Raw genomic sequence first — 20,581 nt, 5'->3', positions numbered from 1 at the left:
GTTACTAGAAGAGTGGGAGGGTTGGGCAGTACTTCTGTGTGTGTGAAATAAAGCACCACTCCCCATCTTTTCTAGGGCGACTCCAGCTGCATTAACTCAAGGAAGGAGTTAAACACTCTCGCTTCAGTCTGAAGCCCCTGGGCGCTGCCGGCACTCAGCACCTCCCAGAAGTGTTCAGAACTTCGCAGTATTGAACCCGGAGGTGTGCCTGCTCGGCAAAGCACTTCGGCCTGTGCCCAAGTGCATGGCTGAACTGGGACTAGGCAGTCACAAGGGCTGGGCTCTGGTCCCGTCTGCAGCAAGTCCCTTCATCTCTCTGTCAATGCTACTGACCCAGCTTTGGAAGGGGCTGTGAGATTTTAAGGTGAAAGGTGCCATACGAAGTCCTAAATCCTTCACCTCCCACCTGCATACCACTGAGTAACCCTGAGTTCTAATTCTAATATAGATCAGAGGCAGCACTGGCTATAACGAAGGTTGCCATACACTTTCCATTATAAAACCCTGGAAAGGCCAGGGGATAGAAATAATAGTATATGATCATGTAACTAAAGACTGCGCCATGATGCGTATCTATAAGGGGGCTGAATTAAGGTTGCACGGGCAACCTTAACTCTGGCATTGCCTAATGTTTGAGTGCTTAACTTTGCAACCTCAATAGCATTATTTTAATGTGGTGTTTTGGGTATAACATATATTCCAATGCCAACAGTATTATCAGAAGCTTTTAAAAAAAAAACCGACAGCATCCTTTACATTCTTTAAACACACACACTCGCATCCTTCCATATTACAGAATACGGCGCTTCCCCTGTCTTTTGCATTTAAAAAGACACCCAATCAGTAGATCCCATTACAAGAGGCCTTCCCCTTAACAGGACATGGTTGGGCTCTTGAGGCTCGCTACAGCTAGGCAGTCAAAGTTTCAGACTTTGGCTGAGCTCTGCAGACCTCATTGGCCTTGTCTTCACTAGGAAAAAAGGTATGTTCTGCCCTCATGTTCGTTTCCATGTGTTTACACACACAGGTGAATAATGCCCCTTCTTTCCTAGTGAGGATGCACCCTTAAAGTCTGTGCAGCTGTAGTAGAGATCTCATGAGAACAAGCTGTTTCCATCCGTCTTCCATATTGCTCCAGCTGGGGTGGCACTGGGTAACACAGAAACATAACTGCACAAAGTATAATTCCCTGGGGGAAAACTCCCCCTACGCTCAACCTACAGGGATTTCTCCTAAGATGGATTTTTAACCAGGCGAGCTGGAAGAGATCAACACATCCCCAACCCTCTACAGAAAAGGAGGAGCGAAACCTCATTGAGAGTGAGGTCTTGAGCAAAATGAAAACACCCAACCACGTGCCAGCCCTTTCCTGCTTACCAGCGGTGCAAGTGGGGAGTGAACCACTGTATTGCTTGCACTCTGCCCTAAATACCTGGAAAGGAGAGCAAGGCACAAGTTACCAGGAGAGCGTAGCTGGTTCTTGCCCTTCTGCTGAGACCAGTCTGGATTCTGCAGCTCTGAAACAGGGTTTAGTTTTTATTCTCCCTTTAACCAGTTAGCTGATGGGCCCCTGTCCCTTTCACTGCAACCCTCCAGCTGTTGGCGGTGGGCAGTAGATAAGCAAGAGGGATAGTACTGACATGGGACAATGGCACATGTGAAGAAACGCTACTTCACTGAGCTACAGTCATGGAGATGTTGGGATACGGACCGCCTCAGACCGTGTTAGATGTCTTTCCCTTGGTATGATTGCTGAGAGCCTGACGGTACCTCATTTTTAAATCAAGCACAATAACTAAAAATGTAGTGTGAGAATGACATAGTTTCAAATTTCAGTGTCCTACTAGTAATAATTATATTCTTCTATGCCAGTTATTAGTGGCATAGGGCAGCTGAGCAGACTGAAGATGTGACCTTCATGCTATCCCCTTCCCTTGGTCTGATTTGCACATATACACATGCAAGTGTGCATGTGAACACACATGGACTCTTTCCTACCTTCCAGGCATGTTGCCCTCATAGCCTGAGAATTTCAGTTCTGGCTAGAACAGGATTTCACTGTAGCACGGCAGATTTTCTTGTTTGTGGGCTGGAAAGGGCTGGCTTTGTGTTTACCTGTATAACTCAAGGGTTATAAAGAACACTCTTATCAATTCAAACCTTCGCTGTTAAAGCAAATTGACTCGGGAACTGATGCAATTTATATATATATATATATATATATATATATATTTTTTAAATGTAACCAGTGATGAGTATCTCTGACAGGCTCATTCCTGGGTGTTTGCTGTAAACTTGTTTGCAAACTGATTTAGATCCTCAAAATTGATGAACGTTTTTCTTGAAGTGGCAGTTGCTTTGAGGCTAGTAGCCCTATACTCTGAGCACCTCGTCGTTTTTGCTGATACAGACTAACACACTCCGGGGGTTTGGCCTGGCCCAGCCCGGGGGGGGGGGGGGTGCGTTGGGCGGCGCGGCGCTGGGGGGAGGGAGGAGTTTGGGCGGCATGGCGCTGCGGTGGGGGCGTTGCGGTGGGGGCGTTACGGCGGGGCGGCACTCTTCTTTTTTTGCCTGGGGTGGCAAAAAAGTTAGAGCCGGCCCTGACGGCTACCACTCTGAAACTTCTCTCTCAAGGAAAGTCAAATGAGGTTTGCTCAAGCAGGCTGCTATGTGCCTGTAGGGGGTGCAGACACCACTACCCTCACCCCCCTCCCTCCCCGCTTCATTCCTGGGACCATGAATGGTGCTCAGTATGTTGTAGGGTTAGAGTCAAGGTTTGTTTCTCTTGCCTATATAATGATTAGCCATAAAGGGTAGGTGAGAGATTAGGTGTCATTAATCTCTAGGCTAGGACTTCAGTGGAGTTTGCCAGCTTCAAACATTCAAAAACCATAAGCCCGGCCCTTCCAAAATCATGAACTATTGCAATTTAAAAAATCACAAGATTTAAAAACAAATGATGAATTTGGCACTCTCTTCCTTTGCCTCCTGGTTTCTGAGCTATTATGGTATTGGTTGGGTCACATTTCCAACCTTTTGTCTGCATCCCCAAGGGCGAGAAACCTTTTCCAAAACTCAGGCCACCACACTCGCATATTTACTTATCTTTAGGAACTGAGACTTTAAGTAACACAGAAGGTGTTGTGAGAGTTGGCAACACCGCCTAGAGCAGGCGTAAAATAGACCCTGTAGCCAAGAGTTTTTAAATGAGCCAGTGTTTGGGGGAGCCCCATGTTTTAAAACCAGGCCCCTTTTCAGAGGGGGGGTGCTCAGCACGGTGTGAAAATCAGGCCCCTTTAACTAGTCTCAAAGCAGGATTCCACTATTTCTTTAAGGCCTTCCTATAAGAGGCAATGTGGCCTAAGGGGTAGAGCAATAGCATTGGACGCAGGGTTTTATTTACAGCTTTGCCACTGGCCTGCTGGGTGACCTTAGGCAAGTCACTTCCCTGCCCTGTGCCTCTATTTCCCCACCTGTAAAATGGGGACAATGTTAATAATCGCCTTGGTAAAGTGCTTTCAGATCTACTGCTAAGAGCTAGGTGGTATTATACACTTTAGAGGTAATAGTAACAGCCACCACCACAGGATTTCATCCCACCTCCCCCCCTTCTTCCTCCCCACCCCCATGCCGCTGGACAGTGTGGGAAGCAGCAGGAACTGGCTGCCTCTCTTTGACTTATTAAAAATGCAGGACTTATTGACAGAAAGATCAGTGATTTACTGGTGAAATTCCTAAGGGGAGAGTGGGCGCTACCTAAGGCTGGCTTCTTGGACTTTGTGCCACGGGGCCATAAATGGCTCAGCTCTCTGCCTGGCATGGTGCGTCAGGCTCTACCTTCTCCTCCAACAGGCTTTTCTGGGATGTTGGTAAACACCAGAATAATCCCACTGGCTCCAAAGCTAATGCGGGTGCATCACACCAGCGCATACGCGTAATGCGTCTCCCGTTCCATGTCAGAGGCCAGCAAGCCGTGCCTCTAGCCTAGACCCTTGAAAGCCCTCAAACCAGCATAAGCCTCAGCCATTGTGGGTCCTGATTAGTCATATGGGAAAGTTTACCTCATGCGGAAGCAATAAGCCACTTGTTCTAGGCAGCAAATGCTAATGTAAGCCATAGGGAAATACAGACAATAGGGCCTATGTAATCCCGGGCTAGGCATTACTAAGGGGCAGATTGTCGAAGCCAGGAGGGCTGGGCGCTGCAGCCGGCAGTGGTGCTGGTCTGCTGTGGGGATGGAGGTCAAGGGGTGCAGCGAGCCAACACAAAAGCGCTGCAGTCCCTGAGGCATGCTTGGGGTATAACTAATGGGTCTGCAACAGCATGGAGCCACCATTCTGTGCTCCTTCCCCCACCTGCACGCATGTATGTACGGCTGGAGTGTGCAGAACTCCCGGATTGCAGCTGGACTGGGAGCAAGCAAGATTCGGTCACTCTCCCCTGGGATTTCAAATGAGAGGTTTAGCGCCAGGGAACAGCTGGATTAGAAGGTGCTTTACCATCCTACAGATAAAGCCTCATGCAACAGCTAAAATGGCCTTTTCTAAACATCTTCCATACGACCCAGTCAGGAACCAGCTTTATCCCCTCTTTCGGTCCAGGCATGCGGCTGAATTTGTGGGCAATCCGCTGGCACAGAAGCTGACCCGAGCTGGCATTTTGAAAGCACTAATGTTGTTGAATGTTTAGGTTGAATCTCATCTATTGCACCCAACCCTTTTCAATCATACCGTACTACGGGTCACTGGGGTAGTGCCCTGAGCTTTCACTGTGCAGGAATCCTAGGGATTAACACACAACCTTTGGCCCTGTGCACAGTGAGAGAAGAACCACTGTGACACTTTCTGACATACATACTCAGCTCAGAAAATCCTGCTCCCGACGTGCTAAACTGAGTCCTGGCCTTTATCTACGTCAGCCTAAGGCAATATTTACCCACGCACTGGGCCCCCTTATCACTGGTTTCTGACAATAACTCTCATCAAGCAGCAAATCGCGCACACGGTTACTCTGCACCAGCGCATGGCCTATCTCAGGGAAACCTAGTGTGCCCTCCGTCAGAGATAAAACAGGACCTCAGACAGCTCATGCCACAGTCGCTAAGCACATTCAGGCCTGGTCTAGCTGCAGCTAGCGCTTGGCCGAGGGTTAAGTCTAAATACAAACCTGTAGCCGTACTAGCCTAGGGTTACCATATTTCAACAATCAAAAAAGAGGACGGGAGGAGCCCCGTCCGAGCCCCGCCCCTGTCCTGCCCTAGCCCCGCCCCTGCCCCTTCCACTCCCTCCCACTTCCCACCCCCTCAGAACCCCCAACCCTCTCCCCCACTCCTTGTCCCCGTGATTGCCCCCTCCTGGGACCCCTGCCCCTAACTGCCCCCCAGGACTCCACCCCCTACCTAAGCCTTCCTGCTCCTTGTCCCCTGACTGCCCCCTCCTGAGACCTTCCCCACATCCTAACTGGCCCCCTAGGACCATACCCCCTTCCTGTCCCCTGACTGCCCCAACCCTTATCCACACCCCCACCCCCTGACAGCCCCCCCCAGAACTCCTGACCCATCTAAACCCCTCTGCTCCCTGTCCCCTGACTGCCCCCTCCTGGGACCCCTGCTCCTAACTGCCCTTAAGAGCCAAGCTGCCAGCGCTACCGGCTTCGGGCAGCCCCCCCTGCCTCCGAACCCCAAGCCGCCGGAGCAGAGCAGCTGGAGCTGGGTAGGAGAAGTTCCTGGCTGGCGGCTCGGGGTCCGGAGGCGGGGGGGGGCTGCCCGAAGCCGGTAGCGCTGGCTCGGGCAGCTCGGCTCTGAAAGTCTGAGAGGGGAGGAGCGGAGCAGAGCCGCCGCGGGAGAGGAAGTGCCCGGCCGGCATTTTCCCGGACATGTTTGGCTTTTTGGCATTTCCCCCCAGACGGGGGTTTGATTGCTGAAAAGCCAGACATGGCCGGGAAAAACCGGACATATGGTAACCCTACACTAGCCGTAGAAAGGGGAAGGCAGCTGCTGATCGGCACTTAAAAGCAGCTGCACTGACATTAAAGTTGGTTCTTTGTTTGTGCCGGGGGGGGGGGGGGGTGATTGCTGTGTGTAGCAGAAGGCTGGTGATACTCCTAGGAACGGGCGGAGAGGTGGACTGCACCTAGTGACTGGGAGGGGAGGTGTCATTGGCTTATTAAGATGCTAGGCCCACTAGGAAAAAAAATATACCACAACCCCTGACATAGCTGCATGTGATTTCCCCCCACCCCGACCCTTCTTCCCCCCACCCGTACATAGGCGTGTGCCAAGCACAGCACAGGCAAAGTTCGGGGGGGGGGGGGGGGAGAGCTAACAAAGGATGAAAGGGAGACTTGTTTTTGGAATGCAGGAACTGCCTGGCCCCTGAGGGCCAGCTAACTCATTAGCCCTTGGCCAACAATGGCTGGTTCCAGCTACTTCAGGGCAGGTGCAAGAAACCCTGCAGTGGGGTATGGGTGAACCTGCCCTCAGCGAAAATGAATCCGCCTAATCCTCTTTCAAGGCCCGAGGGACGATTAGCTCATCTAGTCTGACCTTTTGTATAACATGGGGCATTACATTAGGCATATAGCCTGAAGCAGGAGGGTTTAGCGCTTTCCAAAACGCTGACATCACGGTTGTGGAGGCAGCGGCTAGAGCGCTGGACTGGGACTCAGAAGACCTGGCTTGTATTTCTGGTTCTGCCCACAGGCCTGCTGGATGTAACTTAATCAGTGTTTCTGTGGCTCGTAATTGACGGGAGCTGACTCCGGGCTTTGCCGCTAGACTGAAGTCAATTTTATCATTATTGCTATTAATTAAACCGCAGAAACATTGAAAAGGGTTAAAGAACCAACAGTCGAGCGTTTTATACACTGCGGTGCAATGGGGAACCAGCTTGTACTTTATGGCTCATCTTGTGCTTTGCATTTAAATAGCAGCATTATGGGCATGGAAACTTCCGCGTGGCGGTGTGCGGCTCCTGTCCAGGAGCAGGCGAGCCGCTTGCACATGCTACTGTGACCAGGGGCTGCTGCCAGCCTGGGGCCCCAGTAGGCAGGGCTGGGGGGGTGGGAAAGAGGGGGGCAGTATAGCCACACCGGAGGAGATGCATTGGCTCCTATGAATAGTGGCCGGACATGCTGCAGTTCCTGCCCCGGTCACTGGCCATGGCCCTACTGGTCTTGCTCATGCCCGCTAGAGCCCCGCAGCAACTCCGCAGCTCGCTACAGCCGCGGCTATAAATTGTGTAGCTAGGCAGGGCTCTAGCCGCGTAATCGCTGAGCACCTTGCCCTCTTGAATGTGTTAGTCCTCACAACACCCGTTGGCGCCAGGCCAGTGCTATGAACCCCATTGTGGGGACGGTGGCGCGAGGCGGCTAAATTGGTTACCCAAGTTCCCACCAGAAACCTGTGGCTGAGCAGGCCACGTTGGCACCCTAGCCACTAAACTATCCTTCTACACCAGCTTTGGGCTATGCCAGAGGTCCCCAAAGTGTGTGTGGGGGGGGTGCTGCCCCCTCCAGAGGGGAGTGGAGGACCGTCTGTGGGAGGTGCGGTGGGGCCAGCGTTATGCCACCCAGCCCCTCCCCACTCCTAGCTCTGCTCCAGTCCTGCCCCCAACCATGGTCCCTGGTAAGGATGCCAGGTGTCTGGTTTTCAACCCTGGAGGCTCCTGTGCTGACCAGGTCACTAAAAGTCCGGGTGGCTCCAGCAGGGCAGGCAGGCTCCATGCCCGGCTCCTGGGAAGCGACTGGCATGTCCCTCCAGCTCCGCAGTGCCCATTGGCCAGGAACCATGGCCAACGGGAGCTGCAAGGGCAACGCTGTTTGATTGGGGGGGAGGGGAAGCATGTGGAGCCCCCTGGTTGCCCCTCTGCCTAGGAGCTGGAGCGACATGCTGCCACATCCTCCATCCCCAGGAAATGCTGGGGCCGCCTGAGGTCAGTGCTGCCTGGATCCTACACCCTGCACCTACTCCTGCAGCCCAACCGCCTGCCCCAATCCCAGAGCCCCCTCCCACAGCCTGAACCCCTCATTTCTGGCCCCACCCCCCAGAGCCCATTCCCCCACCCATACCCCAACACCTGCCAAGAGCTCCTGCCCACACTCCAAACCCCTCGCCCCCCTCAGCTCAGAGCCCCCACCTCCCCCCCCAACCCCTCATCCCAGAGCCCACACCCCCCATCTGGAGCCCTCATCCACTCCTGCACCCCAACCGTCTGCCCAGTGAAAATGAGGGTGGGGAAGAGTGAGTGACAGAGGGAGGGGGATGGAGAGGGAGGGGGAGGGGGAGATCTGGGGGGGGGAAGGGATGGGGTAGAAACCAGGCATGGGTGTTCAGTTTCCTGCAGTTAGAAAGTTGGCAACCCTAGCTCCAGGCCACAGCCCTGCTCCCGGCCCCAGACCCACTCACAGCTGTGGCCCCAGTAGCCTCCTTATCCTGACTGGCATTTCTCCCTCCCCCCCCCCCCCCGACAATGGAGCCTGCACCCAGCCTCAGCTCTGGGGAGGGGGCAACCCTCAAAAGTTTGGGGCTGGCTGGGCTATGCCCACAGGACTGAGGGCTATGCACTTGCTTTCTCCCTGCAGGGGTGGTGCACTTAGACTCAACCCGGAGCTGGGATGGAGGTGTGCAAATGGCACCAACTGGGCCTCAGTGATACATTCAGGATGTTCATAGCCAGATACAATTCAGCCTTTATCAGACCCATCAGTCATGTACATGACTTGGAGGGTAACGTCACTCATCCATTAGCCTGCGTCGTCTAGTAAGAACAAAACCTAGTGTCAGTTATGAGGAAAGATAAAGAAAAATGTTGCCCCATCCTGAACCTTTGCCCCCCCACCATGCTGATTAATAAATGATCCAGGAAGGTTATAATGACAGCAGTGTTTTCGCTCATCTTCCAGGCAATAGCAAAGGAAAACCCTTTTGCAATCTCGCACTCTCTTGCCTTAAAAAACTAAAAAGCCCCAACCGTGCATTCGTAAATCTGGAGCATCAACCCTAACTTTGAATTCCTGGCTTGTTGTTGCAAATGCTATTCCAACAGTGGTGGTGGGGGCTGGAGGGTGGTGAAGTATTAAATTTAATTTCCTTGTTTGATTTTTGTGTATTTAAAAAAGGTGGAGGAAACAAAAGGCTAATTTTCCAATGCTGTAGGAGGTTGTCGAATCCTGAGAATGGTTCTGAACTCGCCTTAATCTGTCACCCAATCAGTTAGTTACGATGCGTGCCATTCGCCTCAGAAATTGATGAACAATAATTAACTACGGCTGTTCAGCTACCCCTGCTGAACGGTGCCAGCATGATTGGCAGGCCACGGAGACTTACATTCTCGCTAGCGACAGAGTAGGGACAGCATGAGCAGTGTGGTCTAGGTCAGATTTGAACTGGTGACCTAGAGCTAAAAGGCACCACTCACCCATTCCCAGCCCCTTGGATGATTTGCACCAATGAGTAGATGCAGGCTGTAGATTTCTTTACCGCCTAAAGGCCTAGTTCCAAGACCGGCCGAACCCCCAGCGCAGTGCTGCACCTGAATTCTCCAGGTGCAGGAGGCCTGTTGGAGGAATGCCAAAGTAAAACAGAGCCTGCCACCTATAGCAAAATGAATCCGCTTGGCCAGAGGCCAAAACCAGGATGCCCGCACAAGGCAGCCGAGGGCTTTTTAATTACAGAGCATTTTTATCTTTGTCTTTAATTAAGCACCTCGCCGTCATCTAAGGGACTGACTGATGGCCGTGGTGAGGCTAGGATATTAAACAGGCTCCCACCTGACTAGAATGAGGTATATTCGCTCTCTGCCCACCCCCCCTCCTCCCATTTCAATGCAGCGTGGAGGAAAATGGCTTATCTAAACGATATAGTTGTCTATTTTGCAAAGGAAAGTACTTCCCTCTCAATTCCTTTGGCCACGCTCCAGTCACGTCAGCTCCACAGCTGAATAGATTCATCTAAGCACAAAGGTTTGTCATCAGTTTTAATGGATCAAACCTACACTCACACCAGCCGTATTGGCTACCTGAAGCAAAACAGTTATTAGCTATAGCTCTACTAAGCCAAGAGTTTTCTTCAGGAGATAAGCCCCAAAGTGGAAATCCAGAGCCAGACACTGGCCCTGGATCCAAAGTTTTCACTAGAATGAGACCATCTTCCCCAGGCTACAGCTTTAGGGCACTAGAGGAACGGTGGAGACAGCCCGGACACGCTTCCAGAGTCAATGTGGTTCTTCTAGGTAAACAGGGTTTGGCTGGGTTTTCAAACGGCCGCGTGTGCCTGCCTGGGATTAGAAATGAGCCCGGAGCCTTTGTCACTTGGAAACAGCTTTAAAGCCAAGAAATAATTCAGCCCAAATGTCCTACTAGGGAGACGAGCTGCATTATTTGGAGGAAGCCTGATAGTGTCGTGAGCCTGGCCCCAACACTACCTCAGACATTTTCAACCTCACCTGCGCGCCCCACAGGCTGGACACGCAATTGCAATAAATTGTATTTCAACCCCTCAGAGAATCTCCTTTTATTTAACCCTCCTCCCTTCCTTTTTTCAGCAAGCCAGCGCTATGCTGCCAGTGGGACCTCCACTTGCACATTCAATACTAAGTGTCTACACTCAGATACTTCCTTTGTCTTCAAAGGACTGTGGCTCCAACCCTAAGTGTGCTTCCCTTAACTTCAATGGGCTTTAGATCAGGTTGTTAAAAACACACCTAGACACCAGAGCAACGCACAGATAGTGCAACCAATCCACACTCACCGAGAGTGTGACACTTTCCCCTACTCCGCACACTGTGGCTACGTGATACTGCACAGAAACAATGGCGGGCGAACGCTTGCCCTTCTGTTCCAAAAGCCCAAACCACTGGAGAAGCTGTCCAGCAGAACATGGCCTATGACACATAGCTGAACAGTTCCAATTCCATGCAGCAGAGGGCAGTGGAACCAGGCACCCCCCTCCCCCCAGTTTATTACAAGAGAAAAGCAATTAGGAGAAAATAAATGTGAATCATTAAAAAAAGGCAAAAATACTACAGGTTCATGTACCTTGAGAAGGATACCAGTCCACCAAGAGGCCCTCAGGCTCTCAGGGCCACTTATAGGGCTACTGTACAACTATCATGTCTCTTAGGGTCTGATCCAAAAACCCAATCAGAAGTTGAGGCTCCATTGACTTCAATGGGCTTTGGTTCAGGCTCTCTGGCTGCACGGGTTATACCAAATATTTTCTATCCAATTCATATTAGACCCAGACCCTTTATTTGAATGTCCCTTGTTAAAATGGGGTGTAGGTATAGGACAGGGGAGGAACCTTAACCAGCAACCGCCCATGGGTGTAGGTATCAAGGTCACAACAGCAGGCTGTTTGTTTTCAGAAGCACTGACCAGAGCCTCACCATGTGGGATTTGCTATGTGATAGGCTACAGCCTGACAGAGGTCTAGAGTACTGTGACTTCATGGGTTTAGGCAAGTCTATGCCACATTCAGCACACCGGGTTTCTGCATCATGTCTTCTTATCACATCCATCACTAGCTGTCTACGACTGGACTGCTGTGATAGGGACGAGCGTGAGCAGAGGCTGCATGTGTGGCTCATGGGGTGTTGTGCCTGACTACAGCCTGCAGGGTTTGGCATTAGGCATCTTATCGTCCGGGTGCTGCAGGAGAGTACTGAGATCCTGTGGGTATGTGGTGGGAGACTGGCCAGTGCGTGAATACATTTCAGATTGATAGTCGGTATCATTACCAAGTCTGTGCACAATCACTCAGGGGTTGTAATGGTCTTCATAAAGCACTTGGAGATCTAAAGGTGAAAAGTGCTATAGGAGAGCTAAGGATTATTATTAAGAATTAAGGTTTAGAATGCCTTTTCCTTATTTCTCTAGCTGTTGAAATCCTTCCGTCCCGTTTTTGGCCAAGAAATATTTCCACTGTGCTTTTGCAACACTGGCCCCGTGTGAGATTCTTCATGGTCGGCGGAGCCCATGTCTGTGTCAGACAATGGCCTAGCAACCATTTGCATGAGACCTAAATTAGCGCTTTGCACATTTTCTATTCGCAGATCTGCCAATACACCTTCCTTAGCCTTGCTCATCCAGTCCTGGACCTCTCCTGAGCTGAGCTGTCAATCATCCCCCATCCACTCACTGAGAGTTGTGGTTCTGAGAAGTGGAGCCCAGCTCTGACTAGGAGGAGCCTATCAAACCTTGAGAACTAAGCTGTGGGTGGAGCCTGAAGACTTTCTGTCTGCCAAGGTGCTGGAAGCTCCATAAATCAAATAACTTGGGTTCCTAATTACTTTAGGCTCTTTTGACAATCCCAGCCTTAGAGTGAAGAACCAGGGCCTGAGTGATCATCTCTACACAACCTGGGTAGCCACACTAAACTCTTCAAGTCCTCGCTAAGCATGCACAAGCTCCATCTAAAATCTAGCTGCACTGCTGGTTTTTCCAAAGCCCTGATCAGGAATCTGGAAGGGAAAGACAGCCCCATGCCATCAAAAGCCTCAGAAGCTTCAACTACAACTAATACCAAGCTGAAAAGATGTCTGAATGATACCCAAAAATGTATTGAGCGGTATGAGTGAGAAAACAAAATACAGGCTGACACTGGCCAATGGACAATGATCACTGCCATGTGACAGGGGTCACATGACTGGGGCCAGGCTAAAAAGAGTAATCTCTTACCAACTATCCAGTGTGTCACACCCTTATTATACCAAGGAAGTTGTTTGCCTTTATGGCGCGAGCAATAGCAGTAGTGCTATAATCCCGTAGCTCTCCTGCTCTGGCTGGTTCTTTAGATAAGACATATGCAACAACAAGCAGTATCATCTGATGTGCATGAAGTTCACTAATATTTAACCTTCTTGCAATTTTGTCAGCCGTTCTCACTGCCATAATTACAAGCCGTACCCCTTCTCTCCGAATCACGCTGCCTTCTGCGTCCTACCCACAGCAGTCATGAAACTTCTCATCCGCCAAACCCTTCATCGCCAGCAATGGCAAGAACTAACTGAACGCAGATAACACAGGCTCAACCCGCCAGGCAGTTTAGACTGCAGCTCACTTGCGCTTGGGTACGCTGGTTCAGCTGTAAGAACGAGGAGTACTTGTGGCACCTTCGAGACTAACACATTTATCGTGTCAATTGGTTAGTAAGTCTCAATTGGTTAGTCTCGAAGGTGCCACAAGTACTCCTGTTCTTTTTGCGGATACAGACTAACACGGCTGCTACTCCGGTTCAGCAATGGGAGCTCCTTTGGGTCAATGGGCGCTACGGTAAAACAGGAGTGGTCTGATTTCAAATGGAAGCTGTGTCTTTGTAACTCTGGATAAAGCACCCAAGAGATTTGTGTCTGGAACAGTGTCGTGTGGGGACAGGGGGTTTTAGGTCCCCAAAAGTCTCCCATCTGGAACTTCAGTCGTTCCATGACTGGTGGCTTTTTTTAAATTTTATTTTGTAAGGCTCTTTGTTAACCAGACATCATCCACATGCAGCTAGAGATAAATGACAGCTCCTTGCTCAACAAATCTGCCCCAGGGTGTTTGTGTCATTTCGTTTGGCTGACAAAACCAAGCTGTTATCTGGTCTGTAGGCTCAGCAGGGCCAGTATCGTGGTGGGACAGCGATTCTGGGCTGCTGCGTTCAAATTATCAGCTAAACGGCAATTGCAGAGTCTTCGTTACCAGGGTGCCCTCAGCCGTAGCTGGGTGGCCAGACCGAGCCAGGGTGTGGGATAATAAACAAGTTGAAATCTCATCTTCTGACTTGTAAACTAGGCTAATTTGATCTGGAATCACAGGGAGAGAATAAATAGAGAACTGCGTCACGGCTGTAACCACACTTCAAATTGAACTTGTCAGACAGCCACAGTAGTAATTCAGTCTCTTTGGGGATTGCTTTTACAAACAATTGTACACTCCTAGCTCCATCACAGAGAAAGGCAAATCCTGCCGCTCATCTCTGAAAGCAGCAGCTGGGGTGTGATTCTGCTTGAGGAGAAGGAGGAAAGTTGCTCCACTGAGATGCTTGCCACATAAGAGATTTTGAGAGCAGGATGGATGGCTCTGGAAATGTGTAGAATCACAGAGAATTCTCTGTGAAGTCAGTGGAGCTAGGCAGAGGATCTGGCCCAAAGCATTATAAGCCCCAATTCAGGAGAGCATTTAAGTGCATTCCTGGACAAGGATTTGTGCCCAGACCAAAATCAAATGTAAATACAGCCAGTACATCCACACGCAGAGCCAAATGCAGCTTATTTAGAAGTCATCAGGAATGTGCATTGCGGGCTGGATAGCACAAAGATTGCTTACAATAGCTCCCCATAAACACTGAAACAGACCTTCCACCTGTGCCCTGGTGCATAGCAGCTAGTGTTTCTTCGCTGGTGTTTGTTAGTAAAATAACTTCACACTTCAGGCCTGTAAAGTGGGGAGGAGGGATGCTGGTGACGTCTGTTTACATGATAAAAACGGTTTGCTGCCACTTATAAACCGGTTGCAAGGAAGAAATCCATACAGCCCAAGCGAAGTTTATTGGCATTTCTGACATCAATCGGCTCTTTACTGGTATCCTTAAAATGGAATAGTATACAGGATGACATAGTAGACACTTTGAACTTGACTTCACATAACGCTTTATTATGACCGTTCAGCCAGATAAGGTACTTATGCAAACTACAAGGTGTATCAGAAAAGGAAGGGGAAAGGCGATAGTGGAGTGTGTCAAAACAAGCTCTTACCGGCCCCCAAGAAATAAACACTATTGCCAAGCACGTGACCTTCCTTCAAGACAGGCAGGAGGAAGCAACTGATACTGAATATTACAGATGATAGTGGAATAACAGGCAATAAAATGAATGGGGCAACCTTCCTGGATGCTTAGAGTCCTTTATGGGCTAGCCCTGTTCTTGCTGGAAGTATCACAACTAGGAAATTTTCCTGGACACTAGATCAACAAGGAAGAACTGGGAGGATTTAGGCTGGGGTAGGGTTTAGTAGAGAGAGCTGCATTAGAGGCTTACCTGCAGTATATTATTCAACCACTAGTTGTCTGTGTGCTGGACAGAGTTTGAGTAAATAAAGGAGACAAAGATGGAATTTGAGCTGTGTGGAGGACTGGGGTCTAGCTTAAATGTCCGGTATAGTTGGCTCACATTGTTTGCTTCCTGCCTCTCTTCCAGAGTTTCAATTCTTTCACATGCAGCCCTTCCACCTACCCCCCCCCCCCCCCCCCCGTAGGGGAGGAACAATCCATTGGCTTCTTTACAAATGATCTGCCATTGAGTCCCTCCCTGACTCCTTGGAGTAAGCTAAAATTCATCCTACAGTGCCATCAATTATTTATTAGTAACCACATGCTCGCCAACATGTCTCACATCAAAATGGATGGGGAGGAAGAGTGCACTGGCTTTTCTCTTCTTTTGGCCATGAAAATAAAAAGACAAAGAGAGAGAAGAGGGGGAGAAATAGGTGAAGAAATCATCTCTTTTCTCTTTGTCCTTTAGCGTCCCTATCTCTTCTGTCCTTTTTCCTTCTCTTCTCCCTCTCAGCACCTCCTCTTCTCTTCCTCCATGATACTTTCTCCCTCTTTCCCCCAAATATTGGGAATGGAACTACAGAAAACACACAAGATACTTCATCCTGGGCCTAATTGCTGCTCAGAATGGAGAATGGGTGCGATACCCGAACACCAGCCCTGCTAGGGGGAGAATATACCAGTATCTAGCTGGGATGTTGGACCTGAATGCCATTGGGTACTTTTCCTTGAGATTTTTTTTTTTTGGCCAATGGACACACCCCAAGTAAACTTCATTGTACAAGTCAGCTTGAGTTTCATTTTGGATTTCCTGTGTGCCAGAAGACAATCTGGCTAGCGAGAACTCATTATTTAAAACTCTAGGGTTGATCTTACCAATGTTTTGTAAAAGCTTCAGAACCTGTATTACTTTCCGTTCATTATTAACTTGCATTTGCCTTCCCTGTCCCTGTTTATCATTTTCAGCACTGTGGAGGTCAGCGAAGCAAGGATGGGAATTCCAAGAAATGACAAATAACCAAACCGTATCTTTTATGGTGCTGAGTCATTAAATTATGTTGCCCTTGTATAATTCTCATCTGGTACAGCATTTTTAATATTACATCAGCTCTCAGGTCAGAGCACAGATGCAAAAATAATTGGTTACAAAACTAGTATGTAAAATCTTTGGATTGCATGTAGCTTCTGATGAATACACATAGTACATAGGTTACTATGTGTTTAGATGCATTATCTCATCAGCCAGTGATGCTATTGGCAATCCACACCCGTGCCTTCTTGTGCTGTGCTGGTCACCTGACTATGAGTTATGTTTCAGGTTTCAGTATGTTCTCGCTGCAAATGGACCCTGGCTTACTTGAAAACAAAACAAAACCATGCACACACACAGTTGCTATACTGGTTTGGGGCACTTTATTTATAAAGCATTGAAGCTTTACAAGACATAAAAAAGTGCTGAACAAATAAACCTCCTACCCCCCAAAATGTACAAACCTAAAGGCACAAGTTGATATAATAATGGATTGTGGATTTGTTTTAAAGTGTCCTTGCAACTTAGTAGTTATGGAAGGAACTGCATTGACAACTCTGGAACCTGTGGGCCAGAACCTCCTCTCCCATTATTACACTGGGGTAGCTTCACTGGTTTCCATTCTGTTATTCCTGATTTACACCAACATGAAAGAAAGTCAGTCCCTGAATTGATCTACTCAGTATCAGGCAGAGCAGAAGTTGCTCTGCCAGTTTCTCAACTCTGACCTTTAGCGATTGGAGGAAAGTTCTCTCTGTGTGCTCATTCATTCTTGGGCCTCTGTCAAGACTGTCAACCCAGCCGGTTAGTACCGGTTCTGATAGTGGTTTGTGACATGGCCACTTACTCATTGGGGAACTGACTCAAACTCATTTCACACAGGCCAAAGTCATGGCATGGCAACAATTTGTGGTCATTAATGATTTGGGCTGGACTTGAATCAGCCGCCGATGCTAAGCAAGGCTCTGATTCTCATTAGCTGCCTTCAGCCAATTAGTGACCTGGGCTTTACTAATTACAGCTCATTTCCTAATACTTTACATGCTGGTAGCTTATTATATAACACGTAAAATGCCCATCAAACGAGAATTCCTTTCTTTGTACACTTATCCGCAAACTTTGGTGGTGTTGGCATAGCCACTACTAGACACATTTTTGTATCACTTTAAGGCACTGATTAAAATAGTTTGTGTATCATTTAAATGGCTCACAAAGTGCTTAGGAAAATACAACTGGTTGGAATCAACAGTTCCCCCCAGTTGAGGGTTAGTATTTCACATCATAAGGCTGGGAATGCCTGTTCTACAAATAAAGGTTCCACCTCCTGACCTCTCCAGTCTATTTCTGAGGTATGTAGTGCTCTGATGCCCAAGAAACAGAATGTACATGATGGCTGGGGGTGCGATTGATTGTGGTGGAAAGTAGCATTAACTTTAGAAACAGGGCCATGGCCATGAAAGGCCAGTGCAGTAGTGGTATATTTTAGAGAGGAAGTGATTGAAATGAAAACTTTATCGACACTGATGTCACCAGGATCGCAAGCTATGAGGTCATAGGAATTTGAAGAGCTGACAGATTGTACTGCAGTATTCTGGATCTGCTATAGTTCTTTAGGAAGTAAATCCAAAGGATTACAGTCTTACACGGACTAAGGTTGTGAAACCGAGGGGAACATTTTAATTTGATGAGTATGATGGTATAGGGAAGAGAAGTTGCAACAAAGCCAATGATCTATTTATAAACATTGCTCATTATACAATGAAACGGACAGGTCTACAGCCTAAACCCTCCTACATTAGTTCTATTACCAAAAAATAAAGCCAGGGTGACGATGAAATCCTAATCCTTTGTAGCAAATAACTTTGAGAGTTGCATTATATCATATTGAAAACTATTGTTTAAAACAGTTTTCTCTACATGCTTTGGGTAAAGATACATAATTGCATTTCGGTAATTCAGGGTTTTTCAGAGACTGGGATTTATCTGAATGCTGTTGCATCCAATCAGTTACCAATAAAAAGTATGGCAAGGCACAGATTGTAAAATGATCAAGTTTACACCATTTCATTTCTTCTTCCCCCGGGAGCATTAAAAATAAATGACAAAGATGCAAAGTAGCTTTTATACATGCTAATAGACCTCACAGTGTCTTGTGGCAAGAGGAATGCAAGCAAAATTCAACACAAAATTGAGCCTCTAGGCATGTTCCTTAAAATACACTTCTACCCATGGCAGTGCTAAGACAGGACTAAATCGTCCTCTGGTTTAAGCAGGTATGACTCCTACTGAAGCCAATGGACATTGTATCATTGCGGAGACGGTTTTGTTGCAGCACAAAAGGTGTACCTGTCTGGGGGTTCGCGTTAGATGGCACTGTCACACAGGAGCGCCGCCAGCTTTTCTGCTGCCCTAGGTAGCGGAAGGTCCCGCCCCGAAATGCCACCCCCCACAGAGGCGGCAGAAGGTCCCGCTGCTGAAATACCGCCGCAGTCGCCGCCCCCCAAATTGTAGCGCCCTAGGTGACCACCTAGGTAGCCTAATGGGTTGCGCCGGCCCTGCTCTCACATGGTCAATCAGCTGGTTAAAACTCCTGGCACAGCTCTTACCTGGGGCTTAAATGGGATGGAGGGGTTTGGGCCATTCTGCATTGGCTTGGTGTCTCCCCACCCCATTCCTTGTAGCTGCGTAGAAGAATGAATGGGCAAGTGATGGCCTTAGCTAAGCCATTTGCCTACAAAGAAACACTGTCTTATCTCCCTCCGCACACCCACACCACTTCTCTCGCACTCTATTGATTTCTTTTTCGTGATGACTTCCTCCTGTCCCTGAGTTTATCATAAGGAAGTTGTAGAATTCCCTTAAGACGCTGTGTACATTTCCAAGAGATACTCCCTGGGGAAACTTTCCCTGAAAGGAACGAGTGCAAGAAAGGCTCAAGAGGCAATCTCAGGACAGGTAGTTTCCCAAAATCTAGGTCCAGCCTCACTTTGGGCTCCAATCCAAGTCATTTATGGCAGGACCAAGAAGGGGAGGAGTCCTAACCGTACAGTTAGCTGTCCAGACAAATTTACAGACACTAGCCAGACAGTGAAGAACTGTTGCTGTACTTGTCTAGCTGAGGGCAATGTCATTTCTGCATCAGTTACTCTGTCTAAAGCAGCAGGATGCCAGCACCAGCATTTTAGAAAGAGAATATAATTGGGTATCAGATTTTAGTAATCCAATGTTTTATATTTATTGTCCAAAAAGTGATTGTCCATCGTACTCTCCTCAATACAGTGTGCACTCACCTTCAGCTGATGGCCTGAATATCTTAGAAAAGAGACAGCCCCTCTCAGGTATGCACTATACGCTGCCTCAAACTGTTCTCTGTTGTTGTACACTTACTTAGCTCCTACTCTCCTCTGTTTACTTCCTGTTCCATCTCTTGAATTCAATCAAGTGGCTAGCAGCTCGGGCACTGACCACTTCATCTTCAGGAAGGTTGTTCTGTTTTGGCATGTGCTTTGGCTCAGAGTCCAGTTAACTGACAAAACATTTTCATTTTTCAAGCTTCCTCTCCCAGGGGATCATTTGCATTGCCTGTATCTTTTCATACATTGCACTCTTATCCTTGCTCTGACAACACTATTTTGGGATTTTCCCAGTGCCTATATAGTAGGTACAAAAGCTTTTGGCTTATTCTTGCTCCTACACCTACTTTGCTGAAAATAGCATATTTCCCATGTATAGGATCACTGCTCAACTCTTAGTTTTGCTGGCTTTCTGGAAGAGCAAATACCTTTGTATTTATTTAATCATCTGTAGTTCAGCCGTCGGGTTGTGCTCAGCTCTCACTATTACCCTGAATATTTTACCAAGTAAATTTGAAGAACACAAAACACAGCTTTCTGTCTACAATAAAGAACATCCTATCTACTGCATCAAACTCCTTTCAGAAAGAAACGTTTTACTCTGAAGGGATTAGAGGTCTGTAAGAGTTTGATTATAGCTAAAGAGAACTTACTGTTCAGATTGACAAGTGTTACACTACACCACTTTCGTGTGCAGAAGGGTCTACTTTACCTTACAGCCTCATTGTGTTAGATTTCTTCATGCTACCCTCTTCTGTCTCTTTAGTACAAGATCCACATAACCTTATGTCAACTCAGTGATGTGAAATTTAAACAACCATTTACTTCAGAACAAATTCTCATCTACCATAACTCCACTGACTTCAGTGGAGTTATTGCCAGTAGAAAATTTGGCCCATCACCTCTGAATTCAGGCATAAAGGGTGATATGTTCCTTGCTTTAGATCCTTGTAAATGAGCATTTATAATGGTAAACAAGTTAAAGGGGACACGTTTAAGTGCTTCCAGAGGCAAACAGATTCTCTGCAATCATTAAGGAATTCTGCTCCCCTCCCCTCTGACTGCCCTGCTATCTTATTGCATAATTGGACAGGAGAATTATGGACATTTTTACTTTCTCCTGAAACCTGAGCTCTGGAAGAGGCAACACGCCAAGTGAGATGGATCAGT

The sequence above is a fragment of the Chrysemys picta genome, chromosome 21 (assembly GCF_011386835.1).
Source record: "Chrysemys picta bellii isolate R12L10 chromosome 21, ASM1138683v2, whole genome shotgun sequence".
Classification (NCBI taxonomy): domain Eukaryota; kingdom Metazoa; phylum Chordata; order Testudines; family Emydidae; genus Chrysemys; species Chrysemys picta.
The sequence above is the reverse complement of the archived record's forward strand: the minus strand, read 5'-3'. Positions refer to the sequence as shown.